The sequence below is a fragment of the Lolium perenne genome, chromosome 2, assembly GCF_019359855.2.
Source record: "Lolium perenne isolate Kyuss_39 chromosome 2, Kyuss_2.0, whole genome shotgun sequence".
NCBI lineage: Eukaryota > Viridiplantae > Streptophyta > Magnoliopsida > Poales > Poaceae > Lolium > Lolium perenne.
In genome coordinates, this window is record NC_067245.2 from 89,410,580 (window position 1) to 89,423,738 (window position 13,159).

Consider the following 13,159-nt stretch of genomic DNA (forward strand, 5'->3'; position numbering starts at 1 on the left):
TTATTGGATAAGTGGATGAAGCCACTAGTCCATTGGTGAAAGTTGCCCAACAAGATTGAAAGATAAAACACCACATACTTCCTCATGAGCTATAAAACATTGACACAAATAAGAGGTAATAACTTTTGAATTGTTTAAAGGTAGCACACGAAGTATTTACTTGGAATGGCAGGAAATACCATGTAGTAGGTAGTTATGGTGGACACTGATGGCGTAGGTTTGGGTTAAAGTTTGGATGCACGAGAAGCATTCCCTCTCAGTACAGGTTTTTGGCTAGCAAGGTTGATTAGCAAGCATAAGAGTTGAGGGAAACAAACAAATATACATGTGATAGAAACAATCATGCATCTTCCTTGTAAGCACAAACAATTTTAACATCAGAATAATAAGCTAAGAGCTAACAAGAAAGAAAGACAATGAAATAACATATCTACATGTATTTCTCTTTTCTACTTAAACCTCAAAGTTGTTGTTGCTATTGACCAATGCTAAGTTTGCCAAAACCAAATAGATTTACTCAATGCTCCCGAAGTGATACCAATACTAACAACAAGATGAATCATATAATAGAGATTGCAAACTAAAATGAGATGTGCAATATGTAAATGATAAGACTTCTCATTAATATTCCATAACGATAACTCACACCAAGGGATACATAGCAACTAAAAGAGAGATACTTCCACACTGCAACCCATCTTATAAGATAGGGATTTCTATTTTCGTGCCCTCGGTTCCTTAGTTGTGCTCAGTTTTCCCCAGCTCCTTAGTTTTTCCTCGGTTTTCCCCAAGTCCTTGTTTGACCGTTCTGTGCTGACGAGTGGGGTCGTGTTGTTTGTGGGGTCGCGTCGTGTGGGGCTAGTAGGAAGGAACCGCGTGGGACAGGACGAGACCATGTTTGTGTGGCCGTAGCGTGTGGGGCCGTAGCGTGTGGAGCCGTGTGGGTCCGGGACGTGGGCACGAGTGGTTTCTGTCTCTTTCGCCTAGATTAGCAGTTTTCAATGTACCTTTTTCCTCTCTCTCGCTCGATCTCATTCCTATTTGATAGCCCAAATTGGTAGCAAATCTAGAGCAGCTTCTCCTTCTGTTTTTTAACGCCATTTATTTCTTTATGCCTTCGTTTTTACCCAATCAGGTAGGAAATCTAGGGCACAAATCCAGAGAAAATATAGGATAAGCTTGCATAGAGCAGCCAACATAGCATAGATATATTCACGACAGATCCAACAGTAGTACCGATAGAACCCTACAACATAAGCTACATTTTACATGAATTTAAGCTGCTCTACAGATAGAGCAGTCACATACAGAGAGTGCAGTAGGCATGTTCAACGCCTCCAGGTTGCGCATGTGACTCGCCTGGAGGTTGCGCAGGTGAATCCCAAGTGCTTTGTGTTTGGACATGAACGCATGCACGTTCACCGTCGTTCCAACTCTAGCGCCGCATCTGCCAATGGATTCAGCATGGTTCACCAGGCAGTTGAAGTCGGTGGCGCGGAGCTTCCTGTTGCAGAAGGGGCACTTGTAAATGCCTCGAGCAAAGGGGCCATCGTAATGGCCGGACTGCAGCCTCCTGAGGACGTGACGAGTCTTGGTGTGGAAGGACTCGTCGTCGCTGTCGACATCGCTGCTCTGCACCTGTCACGTAGCACCAAAGATCGTGCAAAAAAAATGGAGTCAGTTGCAACGATGATGGAACAGTGTAATGTCCCAGGTTTAGAGATGATCGAGGGGTAGATTTTAGAAAGGGATGTGCATTGCATCAAAAATTACGGGGAAATTTCGCGCTTTTAAAACAAAACTGCATCGAAGGGTGTAATGTCCCAGGTTTAGAGACGATCGAGGGGTAGATTTTAGAAAGGGATGTGCATTGCATGGTAAATTCTGGGGAAATTTCGCGCTTTTAAACAAAAACTGCATCGAAGGGGGACAAGTTTCTCTCTCGACACCTTACAGGGTTAGGGTTTCGAGAGTGCGACAAACTTGCATCTCACTTCACTAGTTTAGGGTTTTGAGAAGAGAGGGGAGAGTTTGCATGATTGAATTCTAAATAAAGTGGCATGGTTGAATTCAAACCAATGTTGAATTTGAATTTCAAATTCAAACATTAAATAATTACCCTAAATAATTCAATTGAGAGGAAATTCATTAAGTACATAATAAATAATAAACAATATGAACAATTATACTAAAGTAAAGCTCATTAAGGAAAACTTTGAGCTTTATTGATCATCACACAATTTACATTGTCTTTACAATATTCATAATAGAAATAAATGAATATTACATTACATTACAAGAATTGGAGAAATTGAAAAAAATAAAAGAAAATAAAAAGGAAAGTACATGGATGGATCCTAGTCTAAATACTACAAGATCATCTTCACTTGATCTTGGATTTGATGAACCTCAGATCCATTTTGATCAATTGTTGATCCCTGCACATAAACACAACAAATAGAAGTTATGCCAAGTGGCATAGCCACTTGGCAGGTTAGAAAGAAATGAAAAATTGTGGATATGGATCAGCTCTGCCGAGCTGATCATCTCCAAACCAAGTTCAGAGTATCAGGTGCACATACACACAGCCAAACTGCTCACTGTGCAAAGTGTGCATGCTCAACCGCACACACGAAGCCGTTGAGTCACCACAAGCTGCAGACCTTGCTGTCGACCAGAGAGGAAGGAGAAGGCCACATAAAAGCCTCCACAGTAAACCCTAGGCCATATCCATCGACAAGCTTCACAGGGTAAGTCACCAAGAACACAAGAACACAAGAACAGCCACTGCTGTTCAATCTGCTAATTCACCACAGTACTGAATCAAGCCACACAAGATTGCAAGGAGGAGCAGGGCAAGCACAAGCTCAACCCTGAAGCAATCCTCTACACCAACAAACAATCTAGGAGCTGGAGTGAGGTATACACCAAATCAACCTGAGCAAAACCAAGTTTTGCTCATAAATAAGCATACCATGCATCACAGGAGCACAGAAGGGTAGAATACCCTGTTTGTATCATCATTTGGCTATCAGCCATATGATGCAAGCAAAACCAGGGTAAAACTATTAGGAATGGATCCAAGGGAACACTGATCAAGCCAACAGTATTAAAAAAGGACTTAACCAGGGAAATCCAGCAAGGAACTAATCCCTATTTAGCTACCCAGATTCACCTAGCAACACACGGCTAGCAAAGCCATCAGATTAATGGACAGATATATGTCCAGTATGATTTCAACATCAAATGATCTGGCAGCCTATGAAGGACTACCAAGATTAGTGCACAGAAGCATCCATGAGGTAGGAGCAACCATTTCTAAGCAGACAGAGCCTGCTAGGGTCACAACAGCTACCCAACCACATAGGAAATTCACCAAAGCATCACATCATTATCCAGTAGGATTCAGTATGAGCTAGGGTACCCAACCAGTGGTTGGCATCCCTCTAGCTACATCAAATTCATCCATATGATCATTACTGATAAACAGTTCACATCATTTATCTATCTAGTAAAGCAAGGTATTACAGATAAATGAAACAGTTAAGTAACTAAAGCACCAACATCTTGCCAGTGAACCAATGGCCCACTGCAAGCATCAGATGATGCTTGAGTAAGCATTAACACACACCAGCACAAGTATAAGTGTCACACAGACACCAGGTGAAGTACCAGAAAGGCACAGACAACAAGCAAGGGATGATCATTTGATCATCAGGGCCTGCTAAAGCATGCCAAGGCAGGCTAGAATCAACCACTAGTATCACACATGAATTATATGAATTAAACAGCCAAAGATTATCAACAATTAGATCACAGACTAGCACATAAACCATTTTTATGATTGTACCCAGAAGCATATCATCAAGGAATTGATGTATGTGGACAACAATTAAGCCAAGCCAAACCTACTGTGAGCCAGAACTCAATAATCATCACATAAATAACACTGCCTCTTGCTAAAACAGCCATAACTACTCACAGTAATGAACCAGGGGAGCTAGAGCTTGCTACAGCATAAGCAAGCAAGCAACAGCAAAGGCTAGTGGTGTTCAGATGAACATCTAACCGGATAATAACATATATAACCAAGGGTGAGCAGAGACATGAATCAAAGGAAGCACAAGCCACAGCACGATTCACACAAGCACATAGGCTAGAGCAAGCATGGCAGTAGCACTAGCGCAGCAGCATGCCTAGCCCAGCACAACGCAGCAGCTAGCACAGCACCTGGGCTGGCAAAGCACAAGCCATAGAAGTGTAGCAGCAGCAGCACTTCGTCAAGGCAAGCATCTCCACAGGGAGAAGTCGGCCAGTGGCCGAGCTAGACGAAGAAGAGGAGAAGAGAAGAAGATAGAACAGGTAGCAGAGGAGGAAAGAGGAGGAGAAACTTACAGGCGAAGCAGATGAGCACGACCGTGGCGGCACGGCGGCACACGCCGGGCGACGGCGGCGCCAGGCCAAGCCAAGCCTGGTCGCCACATCACCGCAACGCCGGCATCTCCACGGCATCACCACGGCGCCAGGGACGCCGATGAACGGCGGACCTTCACGGATCCGTGCGGCCGAGGCGCAGGCGCGTTGGAGGAGAGTCGAGGTGGACACGAGCGTCAAATCGACGCGGACCACCATGTCCGCCGTCGAGAGGCGGTCCAGATCCGCACCAGTTCGTCGCCGATGATGGCCGAAGGCGGCCGGAGCAAGGCGGCGACGGCGGAGGCGATTTTGGTGTCGCGGGAGCCCGAAAGGGGATTAGGGTTACGGGGAGGAGGACGACGAAGCGACTGGGTCGGTCGGACCGAGCCCACTGGGCTGGTCCAACCTAACCAGCTCGGCCGCCTGACAGGTGGGCCCGAGGGGTATTTTGGACATTTCCAAAATACCCATTTAAATGAGAATTTCCAAGAATTTTATAAAATAAAATACAGCTCTAAAAAAATAAGTAAAAATATGAAAATTAATCAGCATAAAATTCTCTATCTAAATAAAATATCAAAGAGAATATTTGAAGACAACTAAGAATAAGTCTTAATTTGATGATTTAAATAATGATTTAAATCACACGTATTATTTTCAATAATGAAAATAAGTCCATTAATGCATTTGGACTTTAAAAACACCTTGACAACATTTCAAGGTTGTATTTTACTTTAAATCAAGTATCCTCAAATTATTCTTAGTATTAACCTCTTACATGAAATAATAACAACATCGGAAGGGGGGAACAAACCCTAAAATTGGAATCATGCATAATTGCTTCTTTAACCATTGCCCTTATCGGACAATGATGCTATTTTTCAGAGGCAGAGGACAAGGGTCAGTCCACACCTTCCAACTGCAAAACTTTGCAGTGTTCAGGCAAGTTCATCACTTGCTCATGTCATTTGAGTATTTTTATCAAATTACTTGCAAAGTATTATGGTTATCACTATTGCACAAAAATCAAAACCACTACTTTCATAACTATGAATATGACTATGTGGTGGGCAATGGAACCATGGATTGTGTTGATATGGTGGAGGTTCCATTGCACGGGTTTATATCCATCTAGGATTAAACAACAAATGTCGCCAGTGATTCTTGTGCCGTAATACCCGTGTTAACCATAAGATCCGGAGTGGGACGGAGTAGTCAAAAGTGTTTCCACCTCTCGTTCATCAACGGATGCGCTTTACCGTAGTACACTTGTAATCCAAGGGGGCAAGCTGGTGAGGCTGGGGAGTCCTAAGTCCCCACGGCATAGTCCGTAGTACACTTGTCGCCCGAAGGAGCAAGATGGTGAGGCTGGGGAGTCCTAAGTCCCCACGGTATTGCGGTCTAGGATGGGTTGCAGCTACCGGCGTAGGAGTGTATGGTAGAGCCCAGCACTGACGTCGTGGTCGGGGTCCACCTTGAAATCTACAGGAATAATGGGACCGACGTGGACCCAGGGTCGGGGCATGCAACAAAGGGTGGGTGTTCGAGGTAGCGGAGGAACATGATTGGCTAGACCTTATACCGGGCCTCACACCAAAGGAAGTGTGGACGGGAAAGCTGCCCGGTTGGCACCAAGGTTAAGATCTCTTATGGGTAAAGCAACACACCTCTGCAGTGTAAGAATCGTGACTGTCACTCCCTGTTCGGGATTGAGGAAGCTGACAACGCGGAAAGGAGCTCCATGAAGTTCTAGTAAACCGGTGAAGGCGGACGGACATAGCTCTTTGAAATAAAAGCAATCTCTTGAAGAAATGTTTATCAAAACTTGCATTGGTATTAGACTTTCTGGTCTAATATCGTAGCTAGTGCATTAAACACCTCTTATCTATAATGAACTTGTTGAGTACGCTCGTACTCATACCACTCTTAAATCCCATGCTTAGATTGTCTGAATCGTCTGGAGGAGGACTACGACAGCAATGAAGGAGCCGAGATCATCGGCTACGAGGAACCAGACCTCTCAGGAGGAGTTGAAGGCGTAGACTATCTCATAGTCTACGGATCCAGGAGGCTTAGGAGGAGAACAAGCCTAGAGATATCTGATGAGTAGTAGTAACCGAGCAGCCCGAACTCTTAGTATTTAGCTGCTCGATGAAATAAATGTTTAGTTTAATGAGACTCTTGTATTGTAAGTTAAGTTGGGTTCGCCTCGAACCCAGGAGTGATCCTCTTAGGACCCAAGAGGAGCTCCGAGACGATATGTGTATGTTACTTGTAATAATATGTGAATGAGTTATGGACCTGCTATGTTCTGTTGTACTACTCTGAGGGATGTAACATTTGCGGAATGGTACTTCGTGAATGTTATATCAACGACTGGCATACTACAACATGCAGTGGTATGCAGGGTCACCACAAAGGGGGACAGGTTTCTCTCTCGACATCTTACAGGGTTAGGGTTTCGAGAGTGCGACAAACTTGTTCCTACTTAACTAGATTAGGGTTTTGAGAAGAGAGAAGAGAGATTACATTGCAATCTTAAGTTGCATGATTGAATTCAAAATTAAGTTGCATGATTGAATTCAACCCAAATTTGAATTTGAATTTCAAATTCAAACAACAAATTGATATCACATAATTCAAACTTGAGATAATTCAATAAATAATTAAAAGTAATCAAGAATATAAATAATATAACACTTATACAAAGCTCATTAAGTAAAACTTGAGCTTTATTGATAATCACACATAATACAATGTCATTTACAATATCCAGAATAGAAATATGATATATTACAACACATTACACAAATTGGGAAAATAGAAAATAAAATAAAAAGAAAGGTACAAGGATAGATTCTATCCTAAATACTACAAGATCATCTTCACTTGATCTTGGACTTGATGATCTTCTGGATCATCTTGATCAATTGCTTGAAACCTGCACACATACAAAACCAACACAACATTATGCCAAGTGGCAATGCCACTTGGCAGGTTAGCAAAGAAATGAAATAGAGAGGATATGAACAAAGATCAGCCGAGCTGATCCTCTCCAAGTCCAAGTGCACAGCATCAGGCTACACATACAGCCTGCTCACAAGGCTGTGTGCATGCAGCACACACATACAGCACAGTGAGGAGTCACCCAAACATGCCAGGCAGTGCTGTCGACCAGAGAAGCAAGGGCTAGACATATAAAACCTTTTTCACAGTAAACCCTAGATCATTCATCGACAAGGCAGCAGGGTAAGCCATCAGAAACCAAGCACAGCTCAAGAACACCAAGAACAGGTGAACAGCTAGAGCTGTTTCATCTATTCCCAAATTACCAGAAAATAAACCAAGCATATCAAGCTTGCAAGGAGGAGCAGGGCAAGCCAAGAACTCAACCAGCAGCTGAACCTCTACATCAACAACCATTTCTAGGAGCTGGAGTGAGGTATACCACAAATCATGAGCAAGCAGGGTTTTGCTCATACAAATCCATCATTTGCACAAGTCACAGAAAGCAAAGTGGGTAGATACCCTATATGTGAGTCATCATCTGGCTACTAGCCAAATTGGTGCAAGAAAAACAAGAGGAAAACCAATAGGAAGGCACCCTGGGAACATTGGCTATGCCAAACCAGTGACATAATCAAAGAAATCCAACAAGGGATGATCCTATCTAGCTACCAGATTTACTTAGCACCTATGGCCACTACACCATCAGACAGGATTAGACTATCATGTGTCTATCCAGGTTTGTCAACATCAAAAGCATCTGGCAACCAAACATGGTCAAGCCAGTGAGCAACAATTCACCACAGTAAGCCACAGATAAAGGGGGAGCTACCATGACAGCACCAAGTGGTTGTCAAGGCCACCTCAACCCACAGCCAACATTTCCAGCCATCACATCATTACCCAAGAGGGTTCAGTATGAGCTAGGGTACCCAACAGATGTTGGCATCCCTCTAGCTACATCAAATTCATCCATATGATCATTACTGTTAAACAGTTCACATCATTTATCCATCTAGTAAAGCAAGGAATTACAGATAAATGAAACAGTCCAGTAACAAAAGCACCAACATCTTGCCAGTGACCCAATGGCTCACTGCAAGCATCAGATGATGCTTGAGCAAGCATCAACACACATCAGCACAAGCATGTGTGTCACACAGACACCAGAGGGAGCACCAGATAAGCACAGGCAGCTAGCAAGCATGCAATCAACAAGCAAGTGGTGATCAATTGATCACCAGAGCCTGCTAGAGCATACCAACGCATGCTAGAATCAATCACTAGCATCACACAGAAATTTTATGAATTAAACAGCCACAGTTAATCAATAGATGCTTCACAGATAATCAAATAATAATTCATGAATGTATCCAGAGCACATCAAAGGCATGATGAGCCACTGGATCAAGATGCACAAGCAAGGCACACATCAACTTATTATTAAATAACATTGTTAAGCCACAGTAATGCTCAATTGAGCACAATCATAAATCTGAGCACCAGAATAAGCCACTATGGCTCTGGCACTTGCATAATTGCAAGAAATGGCACACTGTAATCAAGCCAGGGTATCACACATGAATACACTTGAACTCTGGCAAGAATAGCAACTAGAATAGAGGCACAGAACAGGAATTCAGGAAGAATAGCAAGCACTAGCATGGCCTGGGCAACACTGGCCAAGGCCAGTAAGGCTAATAGCGAGAACGGCAGCAACACAGCTTAGGCCATAACAACAGAGCAAGAGCAGCAGCTAGCCAGAAGAGCAGCAGCAGCACACACGCATGCACAGCAAGCGCAAGCAGTGGGCACGACACAGCATCTCCATGGGGAGAGGCAGGCCAATCACTGGAGCAGAGCGCAGAGAAGGAAGAAGGAGGGGAATAATGGAGGCGTGTACCTGGAGCGGAGCACCCGACGTGCCATGGCGGCACGGCGGCACGGGCCACCCACGGCAGCGCCAAGCCGCGCCTGGCCTAGCGTCGCCGAGCGAGAGCGCCCCAGCACCGCCACGGCAACATCCACGGCGGCGTCACGGCACCAGAAGCGCCGGTGAGCAACGCATCACCGTGCGGGCGAACGCGATGGGAGCAGACGAAGGAGAAGACGAGGTCCAGATCGAGCCGGTGGACCTGATGCACCGTTGTGAGGCGGTTCAGATCCGCCGCATCTCGTCGCTGGAGTTGGCCGGAGATGGCCGGAGAATCTCGGCGAAGGCGGCGGCGACCACGGCATCGCCAGAGAGACGCGAGGGGATTAGGGTTTCGGCGCGAGGAGAGAGGAGAGGACGAGTGGGCCGACCGAGCCGAAAGAGTGGCTCGGGTGCGACCTAACCCACTGGGCCACCCTGACAGGTGGGGCCCAGGGGCATTATGGTCATTTCACAAAATCACTTAAATACAGAAACTTTGAAATTTCATAAGAAATGTTTAAAAATAATTAAAAATATGAAAATTGATCAGCATAAAATTCTCTATCATAATAAAATACAAAAGGGAATTTTTGAAGACAACTAAGAATAAGTCTTAATTTGATGATTTAAATAATCATTTAAATCACACATATTATTTTCAATAATGAAAATAAGTCCATTAATGCATTTGGACTTTAAAACACCTTGACAACATTTCAAGGTTGTATTTACCCTAAATAGAGTATCTCCAAATCAATCTTAGTATTAACCTCTTACATGAAATAATAATGTCGTCGGAAGGGGGGACAATGATGCTATTTTTTCAGAAACAGAGGACAAGGGTCAGTCCACACCATCCAACTGCAAATATTTGCAGTGTTCAGGCAAGTTCATCGCTTGCTCATACCATTTGAGTATCTTTATCAAATTACTTGCAAAGTACTATGATTATCACTATTGCATAAAAAACCAAAACCACTATTTTCATAACTATGAATATGACTATGTGGTGGGCAATGGAACCATGGATTGTGTGGATATGGTGGAGGTTCCATTGCAAGGGTTAATATCCATCTAGGATTAACAACAAATGTCATCTAGTGATTCTTGTGCCGTAATACCCGTGTTAACCATAAGATCCGGAGTGGGACGGAGTAGTCAAAAGTGTTTCCACCTCTCGTACATCAACGGATGTGCTCTACCGTAGACACTTGTATCTGTCGGGGGCGAGCGGTTGGCTGGGGAAGCCTTAAGTCCCCACGGCATAGTCCGTAGACACTTGTCGCCCGAAGAACAAGCGGTTGGCTGGGGAAGCCTTAAGTCCCCACGGTATTGCGGTCTATGATGGGTTGCAGCTACCGGCGAAGGAGTTTGGTTAACGAGTCCCAAACTGTTGTCGTGGTCGGGGTCCACCCGTGAGTGGGAATAATGGGACCGGCGAGGACCCAGGGTCGGGGTATGCAACAAAGGGTGGGTGTGCGAGGTAGAGGAGGAACATGATTGGCTAGACCTTATACCGGGCCTCACACCATAGGAAGTGTGGACGGGAAAGCTGCCCGGTTGGCACCAAGGTTAAGATCTCTTATGGGTAAAGCAACACACCTCTGCATAGTGTAAAGAACCGCGACCTGTCACTCCCTGTTCCGGGATATGGAACTGCGAACGCGGCCGGAAAGGAGCTCCATGAAGTTCTAGTAAACCGGTGAAGGCTGACGGACATAGCTCTTTGAAATAAAAGCAATCTCTTGAAGAAATGTTTATCAAAACCTGCATTGGTATTAGACTTTCTGGTCTAATATCGTAGTTAGTGCATTAAACACCTCTTATCTATAATGAACTTGTTGAGTACGCTCGTACTCATCCCACTCTTAAATCCCTTGCTTAGATTGTCCGATAAATCGCGGAGGAGGACTACGACAACCCTGAAGGAGCCGAGATCATCGGCTATGAAGCACCAGACCTCTCTGGAGGTATTGAAGGCGTAGACTACCTCATAGTCTACGAAACCGGGGAGGCTTCCGGAGGAGATCAAGCCTAGAAGCACCGAGTAGTAGTAGTAGCCGAGCAGTGTGAACTCTTAGTATTTAGCTGCTCGAGGTAATAAATGTATAACCTAGTGAAACTTCTATATTGTAAGTTAAGTTGGGTTCGCCTCGAACCCAGGAGTATCCCTCTTAGGACCCAAGAGGAGCTCCGAGACGATATGTGTTTTATGCTTGTAATAATAAATGAATGAGTTATGGACCTGCTATGTTCTGTTGTACTACTCTGAGGGATGTAATATTTGCGGAATGGTACTTCGTGAATGTTATATCAACGACTGGCATACTACAACATGCAGTGGTATGCAGGGTCACCACAAACAGAGAGTGAACAAAGATCATGCATGATAATATGGGCTCGAAAAAAAGAGGTAGCCTCAGTTACATTGGACACACTTATATCCAGGATTTGAGTCAGTAAACCAAAGATCATGCACAACAAATTTGAACACACCAATTGTTTACTGACCAAACCCTGAATCAATTTGTGCCCAAATATTCATCATCATCGGTACAAATCTTAAACAAAAGCAAATCACAAGCACTAATAACGCAAGATCTAACACAAAAGGATTGAACTAGGAACAGACGCACCCTAATAACGCTAGATCTAACACAAATGGACTGAACTAGGAACAGATGAACCCTAATAACGCTAGATCTAACACAAAAGGATTGAAATGGGATAAGAACAAGCGAGCAAAGGGTTACCTCCGGCTCGTCGTCGACGATGCTGGTGTCGTAGGGGTTCTCCAGCGCGACGTACAACACTGGTCCGTACGGGTCCCAAGCGACGGGGGCCTGGACGGGGGCCTGGACGGTGGCAGCGGCCGATGCGCCGGCGGCCGATGCGCCGGCTGCTACGTTGGAAGCAGCGACAGGGCACAGACGGGGCAGTGGCCGATGCGCCGGCGGCTGATGCGCCGACAATGGGCATCTCATTATTCTCCATCGCCGGCGGTTTTCTTCGGGGTTTTTTCTTCGGTTGTGGAGAAGATGATGGGACAGGAGAGGCGGTTGCAGTGAGAACGTGCGTCGAGGGAGAGGAAAAAGGCTCTATAAAGACGAAGGTGGCGTGTACCGCAACACGCGTCCGCTATGCACGGCTGCAGCGTGCACCGCGACACGAGTCTAACCCTGGGATGTTTGGTGTACTCAGTTATAACCTCGGGCCTTATACAGAAATTTTATCTGTACTCAGTTTTCCCCTCGAGTACTTAGACTGGCAAGTGCAATATACTCAGTTTTACCCTCAAGTAGCTAGTCAACAGAGAGTCAACAAATGAGATTAACATATCTAATTGAGGCATTTCATGCGCAAAAAAATTCAAAAAAATAAAAACATAGTGGCACCTACTCATGGAGTCTTCCTACGCAACCTGCCACCAAGAAAACCTTAACAAACATATATAAATCAAGTTTTACCACAAATTGCCACTTCTCAGAATCACTAGTGTAGCTATGAAGATGCATGGTTTTCCACTCAAACCCCTTTGCAAAACATCTTCCCCAAAAACATAGTTTGTCTAAATGATGCCATAATTGTCACACTCATGTATATTTGAATTGCAAATAATTTGATGTAGCCCAATATGAATTATATTGTACAAAACATGCATTTTTCATTTTTAATTCTTTTTGTTTGAATCCCTTAGTCTATTTACTATTTATGTGCCCTTGGATTGTTAGTACTACTCAGTTTTGCCCTCAAGTTCTGTCACAAATGCTCTCAGAAGCCCAAACTTATCCTGATTGGTTGAGCCGTTGTCACACGGATCGA